This window comes from Plecotus auritus (genome assembly GCF_963455305.1).
Source record: "Plecotus auritus genome assembly, chromosome: 7".
NCBI lineage: Eukaryota > Metazoa > Chordata > Mammalia > Chiroptera > Vespertilionidae > Plecotus > Plecotus auritus.
This window is the reverse complement of record NC_137774.1, coordinates 66,305,326-66,322,693: the sequence shown is the minus strand read 5'-3', so window position 1 is coordinate 66,322,693 and position 17,368 is coordinate 66,305,326. Positions and strand designations below refer to the sequence as shown.

At 47.3% G+C, this 17,368-nt stretch overlaps 1 pseudogene across 1 annotated transcript; it reads right to left on the bottom strand.

Moving 5' to 3' along the window:
* Positions 1-6,247: 6,247 nt before the first annotated feature.
* Positions 6,248-6,770, bottom strand: LOC308253299 (ferritin light chain-like; annotated as a pseudogene). The gene has a single exon. The product of its transcript is annotated as a ferritin light chain-like (transcript).
* Positions 6,771-17,368: the final 10,598 nt, after the last annotated feature.

Here is a 17,368-nt window from a genome sequence, read left to right as displayed (position 1 = left end):
TCCCATAGTCTCAAAAAAAGGGATGGCAAGGCCAAAGCAAAGGGTAGTCCTTCCACTAGAGTTGGGCTCCCGCCTGGCCCCCAATATTTCCAAATTAATACTTTTCCAAGTCTCTTTTCATTTGTGTGCGGCCTTCTCCAGAACCCGAACCCTGAACAGGAACCCTGAACCACGCGGGACGTGAAAGGGGTTCCCACATGACAGCTCACCCCTTTTGCTGAATCTGTTCATTATAGAAGTAAGTCACTAGGTCCAGCCTATGTGGAGGGGCGGGAAGACCAGGATGCCGGGAATATTCCGAGCCATGTCAGATGCCGTCCACTTCAGCAACAAACGCAATGTGTGGACCTGGTTTCTATAAACCAACTGAAAAGAGACATTTATGAGATAATCCAGGAAATTTGAACATGGATTATGTATTAGTTCGTATTAAGGAATTACCATTATTTAGTAAGATATGACAAAAGTCTCTGGTTGTAATTCCTCATATCTTATAGATATATCTGAAGAATATTACAAGTGAAATGTTATGATGTCTGGGATTTGCTTTAAAATAATGCAATGGAGATAGGGGAGGGGGATGAATGGGGGATTACTGAGTTAGTCCTATGTTGATAAATGTTGACATGAGTAAGTGTTACATGGATAAGGGGTTTCATTACACTGTTCTACTTTTATGTTTTCAAAATTTTCCATAATAAAGAGTTAAAAATCAAAGTGAATTGAAACTAAAAGCTGTACACTAAAATTGAAATAATATACAAATTCTAAAGCTGTTGCATATTGACTGTATTTTAATTGTTAGAGAAAACAGTAAGAGAGAAATATTTCAGATGGGGAAAGATAACCATAAATGTGAAAAGGCAAAAAAAAAAAAAAAAAAAAAGAGCAGGGGGGCAATGAAGAAAGAAAGAAACAAAGACGGAAGGAAGGAAGGAAGGAAGGAAGGAAGGAAGGAAGGAAGGAAGGAAGGAAGGAAGAAAGGAAGGAAGGAGGGAGGGAGGGAAGGAGGGAGGGGGGGAGGGGGGAGGGAGGGAGGGAGGGAAAGAGGGAGGGAGGAAGGGAATCAGCCCTCTATGAGAGGCAGCTAACTCCTGACTCTAGCTTAACCAAAGAAAGCAGGGAGATTCAGGTCATTCTAGTGAAAGAGCATGTTGGGCAGTAAATCTAAGTCCTTGGGGGTTCCTAATATCTGTGAAGGAGTAGCTGGAGTTTAGGGGCTGTCCTGGGCCCAGAGGGATGGAGAAGCTGAGCCCATTTCAGAAAGGGGATGGAGGCAGGAGGCCCAGAGGCAGCTGGTGTTCGGGCTCTCCACTGTGCTTTGGATGTAATGCTGTGCAGGATGCCATTGTCTTACAGACCCTGCCTTATGGGGAGAATGAATCCCACACCCTCACCTCTAGACAAAGGCCTGACGTTCCCTTCTCATTCTGGATTAAGACAGGAGTTTTACCTCATAGATGCCTAGCATGAGGCTTGGCATACAAGAGGTGCTTACTATTCATTTATTCATTCTAGTGGTAGTGGTCCTCAATCAACCATTTAGGCATATTTGAATTTTCCAGAAAAATTTTTTTTAATATATTTTATTGATTTTTTACAGAGAGGAAGGGAGAGGGATAGAGAGTTAGAAACATCGATGAGAGAGAAACATCGATCAGCTGCCTCCTGCACACCCCCTACTGGGGACGTGCCCGCAACCAAGGTACATGCCCTTGACCGGAATCGAACCTGGGACCTTTCAGTCTGCAGACTGACGCTCTATCCATTGAGCCAAACCGGTTTCGGCTTTCCAGAAATTTTTAAAAATATTTTTTTATTGATTTCAGAGAGGAAGGGAGAGGGAGAGATAGAAACATCAATGATGAGAAAGAATCATTGATCAGCTGCCTCCTGCATGCCCCCCACTGGGGATGGATGGAGCCCACAACCCTGGGCATGTGCCCTTGGCCGGAATCGAACCTGGGACTCTTCAGTCCGCAGGCCAATGCTCTATCCACTGAGCCAAACCAGCTAGGGCCTCTTGAGCATTTTTAAATAAAAATAAATTCTGGTTTTAAAATCTTAAAAAGAAAAAAAGAGCCCTAACTGGCTTGGCTCAGTGGATAGAGCATTGGCCTGCAGACTGAAAGGTCCCAGGTTTGATTCCGGTCAAGGGTATGTGTAAGGTTTAATCAGAGATGTAAGACTTAACCCGACCGAAACCAATAAGTTGACCAAGACAAGCAGGTTAAAAGCGAAAAATCGCGTTTATTGAAAGCTCTCGGATGAGGTCCCGCGGTCCGAGAGCACAGGCCAGGGGAGTCACACTTACTCACCGGTGGGCTGCACCGGTGGGCTTAGAGAAAATGAATTCAAATTCTAAGCAAGGCTACAAGCAGAACTTCCCTTTTTATTAAAGAGCCAGCCCTATGTGCACTTAGTGGTTATCTCGCTGCTGGCCTTGAAAACAACACAGTTCTATCCAATTAAAAAATGCACCTGGCATGGCATTGAAATTATGGGCATATCTAGTCTCTGGCCTACAAGGTCAGACAGCTTAAGTTTATTTTCCTCATTATTCAAGCAGGCTAAAGCAGGCTAGAAAGCAAAGTTTGTAAAGTTCCTGCTTTCCCAGCCCCAGACCTTACAGTATGTACCTTGGTTGTGGGCACATCCCCAGTAGTGGGTGTGCAGGAGGCAGCTGATCGATGTTTCTCTCTCATTGATGTTTCTAACTCTCTATCCCTCTCCCTTCCTCTCTGTAAAAAATCAATTATATATATATATTATATATATGTATACACAAAGAAAAATATTTTTTTAAAATAAATCTTTATTCAGATTATTACAATTATTTCTCCTTTTTCCCCCCATAGCTCCCCTCCACCCATTTCCCACCCCACCTTCTGCCCTTACCTCCCCCCCACTGTCCTCATCCATAGGTGTATGATTTTTGTCCAGTCTCTTCATGAACCCCCCATACCTCTTTCCCCCTGAGAATTATCAGTCCACTCCCTTTCTATGCCCCTGATTCTATTATATTCACCAGATTATTCTGTCCCTCAGGTTTTTAATTCACTTGATTTTTAGGTTCACTTGTTGATAGATAGTATTTGTTGTTCATAATTTTTATCTTTACTTTTTTCTTCTTCCTCTTCTTTAAGAATACCTTTCAGCATTTCATATAATACTGGTTTGGTGGTGATGAACTCCTTTAGCTTTTTCTTGTCTGTGAAACTCTTTATCTGCCCTTCAATTCTGAATGATAGCTTTGCTGGGTAGAGTAATCTTGGTTGTAGGTTCTTGCTATTCATCACATTGAAAATTTCTTGCCACTCCCGTCTGGCCTGCATAGTTTCTGTTGAGAAATCAGCTGACAGTCGTATGGGTGCTCCCTTGTAGGTAATTAACTGTTTTTCTCTTGCTGCTTTTAATATTCTCTCTTTGTCTTTTGCTCTTGGCATTTTAATTATGATGTGTCTTGGTGTGGTCCTCTTTGGATTCCTTTTGTTTGGGGTTCTGTGTGCTTCCTGGACTTGTAAGTCTATTTCTTTCACTAGGTGGGGGAAGTTTTCGGTCATTATTTCTTCAAATAGGTTTTCAGTATCTTGCTCTCTCTCTTCTTCTGGCACCCCCATAATTCTGATGTTGGTACGCTTGAAGTTGTCCCAGAGTCTTCTTACATTATCTTCAACTTTTTGGATTTTTTTTTTTTGCTTTTTGCTTTTCCGGTTGAGTGTTTTTTGCTTCTTTGTAATTCAATTCTTTGACTTGATTTTTGTGTTCCTCTTGTCTGTTTTTGGGTCTCTGTATAATATTTTTTATTTCAGTCAGTGTATGTTTAATTTCTAGTTGGTCCTTTTTCATATCTTCGAGGGTCTCATTATATTTATCGGCCTTTTCTAGGATATTCTTAAAAAGCCTTATAACCGTGGTTTTGAATTCTATATCCAGTCGTTTGTTTTCCTCCATTTCTTTCATTTGTGATCTGTTTCTTTGACGCCGCATTTTCACTGCTTCCCTGAGTTGGTAAGGTAGATTTGTGTGCTAGGTTTCCAATATGGCCCAGTGGGTCTGCCTCCCCAGTTAACCTGAGGTGGACACTCTTGGTGCACCCCTTTGTGGACTGTGTGTACAGCCTTGTTGTAATTAAGTCTTGATTGTTGTTGGTATCACTGGGAAGAATTGACCTCCAGGCCAGTTGGCTGTAAGGATCAGCTGTGTCTATGCTGGGAGAAGTTCGGTGCTGGAGACAGCCTTATAGGATTAGACTTGCCAAATTGCAATAGCCTCTGTGCTCAGCTTGGATGGGGTGGAGTCTCAGTCTTGGCTTCCCGTCAGCCTTGCCCTTGCGCACTTCAGACCTCTGCCTTCCCGGCTCCCGAGTCTCCGCCCGAGAGTCCAGACTCCCCCCACAAGAGCGTGGGTCCCCAGGGGCTCGCCTGGAACTGGCGTTCACTGCAGTCAGAACTGGGGCTCAGTGCATTCAGGAGCCTCTGACTCCCTTCCACTAGGGAAAGCCTGTGGCAACCTCCGCAGCCTTTGTGCGCACTGGCGCGCGCGTGCTTTCAGTCCTCCGCCTTCCCCGGCTCCCGAGTCTCCGCCCGAGAGTCCAGACTCCCCCCACAAGAGCGTGGGTCCCCAGGGGCTCGCCCGGAACTGGGGTTCAGTGCTGTCAGAACTGGGGTTCAGTGCGGTCGGGGGCTTCTTTCCCCCTTCCGCCAGAGAAAGTCAGCCAGGCTCTCAGCCGCCCTTCCTCTCTGCGCGCACAAAGACCCTTTGCCGTACCTCCAATTCTATGTGAGCTTTTCTATTTCCTTCTAGTTGTAGAATTTTCACTCAGCTAGCTTTCCTGTGGTTCTGGATGGTGTCCGTTCTGTCTTTTAGTTGTAGTTTTGAAATTGTTGTGCAAGGCAGCAGTTTAGGTGTTTACCTATGCCGCCATCTTGGTTTCTCCTCAGAAAAATATTTTTTTAAAACATGGAGGATGAATTATTATCTATGGACTAGAGGCCTGGCGCACAAAATTCATGCATTGGTACAGTCCCTAGGCCTGGCCTGTGATTAGGGTCATCTTCCCCGGCTGCCAGCAGTCGGCCCCACCCCCCACTGCACCCACCCCCGTTCGCCATCAGGGGATCAGAGCCTGCCGGCCAGCGGGAGGGACCAAGAGGTGGTCAGTGTGCCTCATAGCAACTGGTCGAGCTGTCGTTCTGGTTGTTCGGCTGTTTGGTCGATTTGCATATTACTCTTTTATATCCACTGAGTGGCCAGATTATTATGACCACCCCATCAGTACTTCGTTGGGCCACCTTTTGCCTTCAGTACTGCAGCGATTCTTCTTGGCACTGACTCCATGAGATGTTGAAAGGTGATGGGAGGAATCTGACACCATGCCTGATGAATAACACTGTCCAGTTCTGTGAGATTTGATGGTTGTGGAACCAGCTGCCTGATGGCTCTTTTAACTTCATCCCACAAATGCTCAATTGGATTGAGATCTGGTGATTGTGGGGGCCACCTAAGCAAGGTAAAGTCTCCCTCATGTTCTTGAAACCACTCCTGCACAATATGCGCATTGTGGCATGGTGCATTGTCTTGTTGGAAGAAGCCATCTCCATTGGGATACGCCATCAACATGATAGGATGAACTTGATCAGCAGCGATATTAGGTATGTTGTGCTATTCATACGTTGTTCCACATGAATTAAAGGGCCCAAATCATGCCAGGAAAACATGCCCCAGCCCCAAACCATAACACTGCCCCCACCAGCTTGAAGGGTCCGTACTCATGCATGTGGGGTACATGCTTTCATGCTGTTTCTGCGAAATTCTCACTCTGCCATCTGCATGATGCAACTGGAAACGTGATTCATCGGACCACATGACTTTTTTCCAATGCTCGACTATCCAATCCTTGTGTTCCTGTGCGAATTGGAGATGTTTTATCTTGGTAACTGCAGACAGCAAAGGTGTTTGAACAGGCCTTCGGCTTCCATATCCCATACGATGCAGTGTACGGCTAATGTGCCTACAAACGTCAGGTGGTCATAATAACCTGGCCACTCAGTGTATAGAGATCACATGTTTTTGTTTTGGGTGGTGTTTTTTTGTTGTTGTTGTTATTGTTGTTTTGCTGCAAAAAGCTTTATTGTTTCATTTGGTCCAATGCAGGGAGAGGGCTGCAGGGTGCTTCAAAGACTGCCTGGTACTTTTAGGGAGAAGCCCAGGTAAAAGCCAGACTCCAGGGGAAGGCAGAGGGCTCCTAGTCGTGCTTCAGAGTGAGTCTTTCGAAGAGATACTCGCCCAGCCCAGCCTGGGGGCTGGCAGCCTGTGGAGGTGAGTCAGGTGTCACCCATCTTCTTGATGAGTTTCACCTCCTCACCCAGGAAGTGGTCCTGCAGGAAGTCACGGAGCTGAGGGTCTGTGTGGGTAGAACCCAGGGCCTGCAGATCCACAGGGCCTGGGTCAGGCTCCTCTCCAAGGCCAGGGCGGCTTCCATGGCGTCCTGAGTTTTGCCCATTCATCTTGGAAGGCTTCAGCATGTCCTGAAAAAGAATGTGGCCACTACGCTGGTTTGGCAACTTTAATAGACGCTCAGCACCCTCACGCTTCTTCTCCACCAATTCACAGAAGTAGTGGCCCACACCCTCAAGAGCCACATCATCACGTTCAAAATAGAAGCCCAGAGAGAGGTAGGTGTGGGAGGCCCGCAGGTGCAAGCTGGCCAGGCGGTTGGCCGCAGTTTCCACCTCGGTGGAATAATTCTGATGAATTTGGGAGCTCATGGTTGTTCAGCAATAAGGAGTTAAGGTAGGAAAAAACCCGGTGTGTTGGCTGGTCCCAGTGGTGGTTCTGACGGTGGTGACTGGATAAGACACAGGAGAATGGTCGGAGGCTAGAAGAAGGGGCGTCCCTGGGTATGTTTTAGCCAAACACTGTTGAAGCAAGAGACAGATCTGGGGCCAATGAGGGCACTGCCCACATGTTTTGTTTTTTAAAAATCTTTATTGTTGAAAGTATTACAGCCCTAGTCCGTTTGGCTCAGTGGATAGAGCGTCTGGACCCCAGACTGAAGGGTCCTGGGTTTGATTCCAGTCAAGGGCATATACCACGGTTGCAGGTTCGATGCTGGCCCTGGTTGGGGCACAGGCAGGAGGCAACCAATAGATGTGTCTCTCTCACATCAATGTTTCTCTGTCTCTCCCCCGCCCTTCCACTCTCTCTAAAAATCAATGGAAAATATCCTCAGGTGAGGATTAACACACACACAAGAAAGTATTACAGATGTCCCCCTTTGCTCCCATTGACCCCTTCGGGACAGCACCTGCCCTTAATCACGTTTTAAAAGTAAATATGGCTAGTTGACTTCCTGCCACATTAGCTACTCCTAATTCATTCCCAGCATTCCTCTCACTCTCTTCCTCTATATCCAGATTTTTGTTGGTTATGTTACCATTTTTAGCTTACTAATAGTTATAGCATGCATTTACACTTACAGTGTATTCTATCTGCAACCCTCGTTTCCTTAATTATTTAGATTGATATTTAAATATTTTCAATGATAACCAACAATTTTTCTTTTCTTTTTTCCCATCACCATTTCCCCCCTATACCCTCTTCCACCTCCACCCACCCCCCTGAAATCACCACACTGCTGTTAGTATCCATAAGTTCTCTCCCTTTTTTTTCTCAAATCAACACTTATTTTTTTTGACTCATCTAGCTTAGATAGATCTTTATCTTCAAACTAGGGGCCCGGTGCATGGATTTGTGCACCGGTGGGGTCCCTCGGCCTGGCCTGCAGAGATCGGGCCGAAACCGGCTCTCAAACATCCCCCAAGGGGTCCCAGATTGTGAGAGGGTACAGGCCAGGCTGCACCCTCTGAGATTCACCCCCTTCCCTCTGAGATTCATCAGTCTGTTCCATGTTTCCATGCCTGTGGTTTCCGCTCCTGCCTTAAGCATCTGCCCCCTGGTGGTCAATGTGCGTCATTTAGGCTGGTCGCTTAGGCTTTTATATATACTAGAGGCCTGATGCATGAAACTCGTGCAAGAGTAGGCCTTCCTTCCCATGGCTGCTGGCACCAGCTTCCCTCTGGCACCCGGGACCTGGGCTTCCCTCTCAGTGCTGGCTTCATCCAGAAGGTTGTCTGGAAGGACCTCCGGAAGGATATCTGGTCTAATTAGCATATTAAGCTTTTATTATTATAGATAGCATTTTATTTTTTTAAATTTATTTTTTTATTAAATCTTTATTGTTCAGATTATTGCAGTTGTTCCTCTTTTTTCCCCCCATAGCTCCCCTCCAGCTGGTTCCCACCCCACCCCATGCCCTTACCCCCCGACACTGTCCTCCTCCATAGGTGTACGATTTTTGTCCAGTCTCTTCCCGCACCCCCCACCCCCCTTCCCCCCCGAGAATTGTCAGTCCACTCCCTTTCTATGCCCCTGATTCTATTATATTCACCAGATTATTCTGTTCATCAGATTTTTTATTCACTTGATTTTTAGATTCACTTGTTGATAGATATGTATTTGTTGTTCATAATTTTTATCTTTACCTTTTTCTTCTTCCTCCTCTTCTTAAATAATACCTTTCAGCATTTCATATAATACTGGTTTGGCGGTGATGAACTCCTTTAGCTTTTTCTTATCTGTGAAGCTCTTTATCTGACCTTCAATTCTGAATGATGGCTTTGCTGGGTAGAGTAATCTTGGTTGTAGGTTCTTGCTGTTCATCACTTTGAATATTTCTTGCCACTCCCGTCTGGCCTGCATAGTTTCTGCTGAGAAATCAGCTGACAATCCTATGGGTGCTCCCTTGTAGGTAACTAACGGTTTTTCTCTTGCTGCTTTTAATATTCTCTCTTTGTCTTTTGCCCTTGGCATTTTAATTATGATGTGTCTTGGTGTGGTCCTCTTTGGATTCCTTTTGTTTTGGGGTCTCTGCGCTTCCTGGACTTGTAAGTCTATTTCTTTCACCAGGTGGGGGAAGTTTTCTGTCATTATTTCTTCAAATAGGTTTTCAATATCTTGCTCTCTCTCTTCTTCTGGCACCCCCATAATTCTGATGTTGGTACGCTTGAAGTTGTCCCAGAGGCTTCTTACACTATCTTCATATTTTTGGATTCTTTTTTCTTTTCCAGTTGGGTGTTTTTTTTCTTCTTTGTATTTCAAATCTTTGACTTGATTCTTGGGAGCCTCTAGTCTGCTGTTAGGTCTCTGTATATTATTATTTATTTCAGTCAGTGTATGCTTAATTTCTAGTTGGTCCTTTTTCATATCCTCAAGATTCTCACTAAATTTATTGGCCTTTTCTAGAAAATTCTTGAAGCCGAAACCAGTTTGGCTCAGTGGATAGAGCATCAGCCTGCAGACTGAAAGGTCCCAGGTTCGATTCCGGTCAAGGGCACGTACCTTGGTTGCGGGCACGTACCTTGGTTGCGGGCACATCCCCAGTAGGAGGTGTGCAAGAGGTAGCTGATCGATGTTTCTCACTCATCAATGTTTCTAACTCTCTATCCCTCTCCCTTCCTCTCTGTAAAAAATCAATAAAATATATATTTAAAAAAAAAGAAAAAAAGAAAAAAAAAAAGAAAAACATTATAACCGTGGTATTAAACTCTATATCCAGTAGTTTGCTTTCCTCTATTTCTTTCATTTGTGACCTGTTTCTTTGTCTCCTCATTTTGGCTGCTTTCCTGTTTTGATAGAGTGGCTTTGTGTGCTAGGTGTCCTAAAGGGCCCAGTGGCTCAGCCTCCCCAATTACCTGAGGTGGACACTCTTGGTGCACCCCTTTGTGGGCTGTGTGTACAGTCTTGTTGTAGTTAAGCCTTGATTGTTGTTGGTATCACTGGGAGGAATTGACCTTCAGGCCAACTGGCTGTGAGGATCAGCTGTGTCTACGATGGGAGAACTTCTGTGCTGGAGACACCCTTATGGGGCAGGACTTGCTTCAGTGGGACTTTGGTGCTCACTGTGTCTGCCCCCTGAGTGCATCCCTTATGGATCTGAGGAGTTGTAATCTGGATGGTCCTAGTCTGACAACTGGGTACACTGGCTCTTGGATCTCCAAGGAGGTACAAATTTAGCCTCTGCCTGAGGCCACCCAGCAGGAGCTATGGAGAGATCTGCAGATTCCTCTTCTTTGTTTGGGGTTTGGAGGTGCCCAGATGAGGCCCAGCTGTGAAGCAATGCAAGCTGCTGTGGGGCCTTGGGCCTTCTTTTGGAAGTTCTGGGCTCTCTGACCCAGCTGCAGTTTGTTAGGTAATTTTAGATTGTAAAGGGCCAGGCCATTCATATGCAAAAGCCTCTGTGCACAGCTGGGGTGGGATTGTAAATTGGGTGGGTTGGGGTCTCAGGGAATCAACAGGGAAGAGCAAACAGCAATGGCTGACCTTCAGCTCCGCCCTAAGAGGCCCCTGGGTCTCAGTGTCCCACGGTAATGGCTGCAAGCACCTCTGAGAAAAAGCCGCCCTCATGTTCCAGCCTGATGCCAGACAGTCCAGTTTCCCCCCTTATGAGTCTGGGTCCCCAGAGTCTCACCCAGAACTGGAGTTCAGAGCAGTCAGGAGCTTGTGTCTCCCTCCAGATTGAAAAAGACAACAGCGTCCTCAGTTGCCAGCCCTTTCCTTGCGTGCGTCTCCGTACCTCTGCTTTCCCCAGCTCCTCTGAGTCTCAGTGTGCTTTTCTCTTCCCTTCTAGTTGTAGAATTTCCACTTAGCCAGCCTTCCTGTGGTTCTGGATGATGTCCATTTTGTCTTTTAGTTGTGTTTTGAAGTGGTTGTGCAAGGCAGCAAGTTCAGGTGTTTACCTATGCTGCCATCTTGGTTTCTCTAGATAGATAGCATTTTAAAGAAAGGATCATGACCTTTCCATTCTACCCAGAGGAGTCCATTCTGTTTTATCTGTAGTTTCTACCATAATATAATGAAAAACTTAAAAAAAAAAATAATTAGCCCTACCTGGTTTGGCTCAATAGATAGAGCATCCGCCTGAGGACCAGGTTCAACTCTGGTCAAGGGCACATGCCAGGGTTACTGGCTCAATCCTCAGTAGGGGGCTTGCAGGAGGCAGCTGATCGATGATTCTCTCTCATCACTGATGTTTCTCTCTCCCTCTCCCTTCCTCTCTGAAATCAATAAAAATATATTTTAAAAATTTTTTTAAACTTTTACTTATGGCAAACTATCTATCTATCTATATATATAAAAGCCTAATATGCAAAGTGTCCTCTAGGTAGTTTGACCAACTAGGAGTTCGATTGCTTATGATGTGCGCTAACCACCAGGGGGTGGCACGGAATAAAGGAAGGCCCCAGCCGGCACTGGGCCTCTAGTTCATATATAATTTCCCATCTTAAAAGGGGAAACTTTTATGATGTCCAGAGCTTTTGCTGCAGGAACCCACTCAAAGCATCAATTGTGGTTCCCAAATGAAGGATTACAGCTGCAAAAAGAAATGTGATATCATCTACATGACCAATTTGAAGTGCCTCAGGGAGAAATTCAACGTGGATTACCAGTAGAAACTCAGCTACTGTTGACCTCAGATCCTCCAGGAACACTGGCCAAAGAGCCCTATGGACTGTGCTGCAGCCACCTGAAGACACGCCCATTGCTGAGCATTTCACCTCTGGGGTCTCACACTCATGAGATCCACACAGCTTTTGGGGAGCTTTGTTTTTTATGATTGTGATCTCAGGGCTGACCATCACCCTCTAACAGTGGCATTTTCAGTTCACTTTTTGTAAATATTGCCATATCATGTGACAACGAAAGAATTCACTCAGTGTCTTGTAGTGGGTGCTTGCCCAGAATATCCTCTACACGGTGGGACTAACTTCCCCCACAGCCCACAGGAAGCTGTGCTTGTCCTTAGGGCTGCTCACAAATATTCCAGTTCTCCTTCCAGGCGTGTGAGGAGTTCTGTTTTCTGCCTCTTTTGAAGTTAGGCGTTTGATTAATTAACTAATTAAACATTAAATGGATGTTTAGTTTATTGAGGACCCACCATACTGTCTTCCATAGTATCTGCAGCATTTTACATTCCCTTCAATACAATGTGAGCAGAACTGTCATGTGTCTCTTCCTGGAAGAAGCTAAAAAGCCAGTGAGCATGTCACCAAGTCCTCCTTCCCCATTCTTCTGTGATTAGACGGCATCACGGAAGCTCATATTGCGCTTCTTCCCTCCACTTCACTCCCTGAGGAGCAGACCTCCCTCCACTGACCAGCAGGAGACGTGCAGCATGAGCAAGCAGCAGACCTTTGCTGTTACAAGGCACCTAAAACGTGGTTGTTATTTGTTACTGAAGGAGAACCTCGCCTACCCTGCTGACACGGAAGCTATAAACTTATATAAAGACCCAGAAGAGACTGAGAAGGAAGACCAGCCACTGGTAAAAAGGAACCGCAGGATTAGTGGGCTGCTCCAGCTCCGGAACTCAGTGTGTGTGGTCATCCCAAGGTTGCAGATAGGTCTGAGAGCAGGCAGGTGCCCTCCATTCCTTTCAGCAACTCCTCACTAGAGCCTGTTTCTGAAACTGGTCTGCAGTCCCACAGCCCAGGCCCTCACATAGGAAGCCACCACTAACCAGTGGCCTTAAGCCATCCTTCCGAAGATTCTTAAACAAAATGCATTAAAAAGGTTGACAGAAAACATACATCATTTTTTTGTTCTTAATCCTCACCTGAAGATATTTTTTCCTTTGATTTCTAGAAAGAATGGAAGGGAGGGGAAGACACAGAGAAAAATCTATGTGAGAGAGACACATTGATTGGTTGTCTCCCGCATACACCGGGGCGTGTGGGGGGGGGGGGCGGCTGGGACACCTGCAACCCAGTTACGAGCCCTTGATGGGAAACTGAACTCTCAACCCTTCAGTCCTCAGGCCGATGCTCTAACCACTGAGCAACTGGCCAGGGCCAAACATCATTTTTGTACAAAAGTAAAGGGGGCTCATGGGTGCTGTATTCCCTGAGTTCACTTATGTCTGAGAAGGTCTGAATATGGTCTTTTACATTTTTTAAAAAATGTATTTTTATTGATTTCAGAGAGGAAGGGAGAGGGAGAGAGAAACATTAATGATGAGAGAATCATTGATCAGCTGCTTCCTGCATGCCCCACAGCCCTCAACCGAGGCATATGCCTGGCCAGGAAAAGAACGGTGACCCTCTGGTTCATAGTTTGACACTCAACCACTGAGCCATGTTGACTGAGCTGGTCTTTTTTTAAAATCATTTTTTATTTTCCAATTACAGTTGACATACAATATTATATTAGTTTCAGGTATACACCCCAGTGAGCAGACATTATATAATTTACTGTGATCATCCCAATAAATCTCGTACCCATCTCATACCCATGACACCATACATAGTTATTAGAATATTATGACTATACTAGGGGTCCTCTCAGCCCAGCCTGGACGCTCTCCAATCCGGGACACCTCGGGGGATGTCCGACTGCCGGTTTCGGACATCCCTCTCACAATCCAGGACCCCTGGCTCCTAACTACTCACCTGCCTGCCTGCCTGATCACCCCTAACTGCCCCCCTGATGGCCTGGTCGCCCCCAACTGGCCCCCTGCTGTCCTGGTCGCCCCCAACTGTCCCCCCCCTGCCAGCCTGGTTGCCCCTCACTGCCCCCCCCACCGGCCTGGTCACCCCCAACTGTCCCCTCTGCTAGCCTGGTCGCCCCTCACTGCCCGCCCCCTTGCTGGCCTGGTCGCCCCACACAGCCTACTGGTCAGTTGTTTGGTCGTCCCTCGCTAACGCCCCTGCCAGCCTGGTCACCTCACACAGCCTGCTGTTCGGTTGTTACTGTGAGGGCATCGTGACCAATTTGCATATTTCCCTTTTATTAGTATAGATTCCCTATGCTGTACTTTACATCCCCATGACTATTCTGTAACAACCAATTTGTACTTCTTAATCACTTCACCTTTTTCACCTAACCTCCTACTCCCCTATCATCTTTATATTTTAATGTCACCATGGCTACATTATAGTATTTTCAACTCATGTTTTCAGCATATAAATAATACCTGCTTATGGTAAAGATCTCAAACTGTAGAGTAGGTTATAAAGTGAAAAGTTAAAGTTTTCTTATATCTTTTTTTAAAATATATTTTTATTGATTTCAAAGAGGAAAGGAGAGGGAGAGATAGAAACATCAATGATGAGAGAGAACCATCAATTGGCTGCCTCCTGCATGCCCCCGACTTGGGATTGAGCCCACAACCCGAGCATGTGCCCTTGACTGGAATCCAACCCGGGACCCTCCAGTCCCCAGGCTAACGCTCTATCCTCTGAGCCAAACCAGCCAGGGCATTTCTTATCTTTATATGCAATCTCACTCTGCCATTTCCCCTTACCCAACCAGTTGCTAGAATTCAGGATTTCAAATTAAAGTAAAAATCCATTTTTGCATGAGAAATTTGGTGTTGTTGTGCCAAACCAAACATACACATGGGTTGGATTTAATCAGTTTGCAGCTGTTCCAGTAGTTATGAAGACAGACTCTGGAGTCTTGGGTTTGAATCCTGACTCTACAACTCATCCATTCTAAGCCCCACTTTCCTCACCTATAAAATGGAATCCTACCTCATAGCATTCTTATGAGGATCAAATGAGGTGGACTTCTCATGAAACTTATAATCTAGTAGAAGAGTCAATAAGTGAATCTCAAATGGGAATTACAGGAAGGCTTCATTGGGATGGTGGCATTTAAACAGAGACCTGAAGGGTGAGTAATTAATCGAGTGGAGAAGTGGAACAGGAGGAGGGGAAGGGCATAACAGGCAGAGGGAAGAGTTCCCAAGCTTTCCTGAAATAATCGTGCAAGCTGAAGCTAAAACAATGAGGACACAGAGGAGACAATCCTTTGACAGACAAGGATTTCCTGACTAATAAACGTGGGCTAGAAGAAGCCTCTCAGTTCAGTCCCTGCAAACTTAGGATTTCACACCTTACTGGCCAGCGGTTAACTTTCTATGACAGAGAAACCAAACCCATCAAGTCTTTCGCAGGACCCTTTTCCAGGTAGAAAAGGCAGGTAAGAAGGCACAGAGGTGGAAAGCAGTTTGTTTGCTTTGGCAGCTGAGGTTAGGAGGATCCCTCCAAAGCTGGCTGGAGAGGAGGCTGGGCAGTATGCAGGGCCTACCACCTCAGATTGCAGTAGGACCTCAGTCAAGTGGAGAATGGGCGCCCCCTAGGAGCGGTGCTCGGTAGTGGACGCTGGAGGACCAGACTGAGGAGGGGGTGAGGGGAGAGAATGAGGTTCAATTGGGGATAGCCTGCCCGCCAGGAGCGAACTTCTAGCATGATGGATTCCGGGGATCCCAGAACAACTGGGCTAAAACGGAGCTTGAAAAAGGGACTACCAATACGTGCCCCATGTCAGGCCCTGAGCTGGGAACTTTCGTGACCATTGTCTTTATACTCCTAACTCTGCTTGGAGGTAGGTATCATTATTCCCATTTTTCAGATGTGAAAACCGAGATTTGGTGACTTCCGAAGGAGGGGCGGGGATTTTGCATGATCTCAGAGCCTGTTCCCTGGAACCCTCACAACTTGATTGATTCCCTGTGGTTTGGGGGAACAAGCATCGGATATGAGGTGTACACGCTTTCCAAGGGACAACAGCGTGACAGTGCTTTCGGCCTGAACCACCCCTCCCTTGTTGCGACAATACTAATTTGCTTTCCTTTAAGAGCCACCCCAGAAATATTAAGTCCTCGTCACACGGGGAGGCGGACATGATATATTCTTGGATTGCCCATACTCCTTTCTCCCTCGCCTGCACTGATCCCCACTAGTGACATAAATCCTCCCCCTCCACTAACGAGTGAAGGCATGGGGCTACATATCCCGGCAGATCACCGAGAAGGGGGTAGCAGAGAGAGGACAACTCCAGGTTCCCGTTCGCTCGCAGTTCGGCTGGTGTGCGGTAATGCACTTTCCTACTGCCCACGTCCTTTCTCTATAGAAGCCAAAGGACTACGTTCCCCAGCAGGCCTTGCCACAAGGGAGAGCGGTAAGCCGCCATCTTTACTGTAGTCCTTTTCCCGGTATTCGCAGGGAGTAGCCTTAGGGCGTAGACTACAAATCCCAGGTCATCGTCTCCCCTTCGGCCGCCATTTTTGCAGGCAGTCCCCGCCCCTTTTTATTTCCATTGTCTCGACCGAAGATAATAGAAGAGACGGGAAGACTGCAACTCCCGCCAGGCTCTGCGCCACCGGGAGGGGGATTTCGATATTACAGGCGGGCGAGGTGCTCAAGGTGGTAGAATGAGGCGATGGGAAGAGGCTAGGTAACCTGCCATCTTTGTGGTAGTCTCCTTAACCTCCCAGTTTCGTCATTCTTAAGGAACACTAGCAACCTAGAAAAACTACTATTCCCATCGCACCTCATGAGATCGACTAGTAGTCAGGTTGTACGCCCCTCTTCAGCCATCTTGTTTGTAGTCCTCGTTCCTTTTCACCTTTCCATTGTTCCTGAGAAGTAGAAATGGCAGCGGGAAGGCAGCAGATGGACTGCGACTCCCGTCAGGTACCACACACGCGGAGGGTTGTGGACAGGAGGGCGTGTGAGTGCCTGGGAAGGAGGTCGGGCCGGGGAAGAAGGCCATCTTGTTTGTAGTCATCGTTCCCACTCCATCTGTATGCTCTGCAACGGGGAGCCTTCGGGCAACCGGACTATAACTCCCGGCATCCTCAGCTCTCAGTTTGGCACGCCCTCCGCCATCTTATTTGTAGTCCCCGTTAGCCCCAGCGCCCCATTGTTCCCACGGTAGCACCAGTGTCCGCAGGACTACGACTTCCGTCGTTCCCTGCGCGTGTTCGTCCTGGCAAGTGGAGTGGTGAGGGAAGGAGGAGGCAGGGGGCGGGGTTCCTCTGGGAGAAGGAGGGAGTAAGGAGGAGGAGGAGGAGGGAAGGAGGAGGGACGGGAGGGGGAAGAGAGGAGGAAGGAGGAAGGAGCTCTGGAGGGATGAGAGAGGCGGCCAGGGCCCCGGGCCGAAGCTGCGCGGGGCCGGGGGACCAAGGGGGCTGAGGCACCCCGATTGTCCCCTCCCCCTTTCCCTACCTCCTTCCATCCTTTCCTTCCAACCTTCTGCTTGAGGAAGGGGATTTATTCAAATTTTATTTAAATCCCTATCTCTGGAGGGTCGCGCGCTGGGGGGAGGGGGAAAGGGCGGGGGCGTACACAGGCTGGGGGGGGCGGGGCCGGAGCAGCTTCCTTCACCCCCCTCGAATCGCCAGATAGTGGTAGGGCAGGGGGCCGCAGTCTAGGGGAGGACCCAGGGGAGGGGGGCAGGTTACAGGGACCCCCCCCTCCCCGGGAACCGGTGGTGGGCGGGGCTTGAACCCCGGAAACGGTGG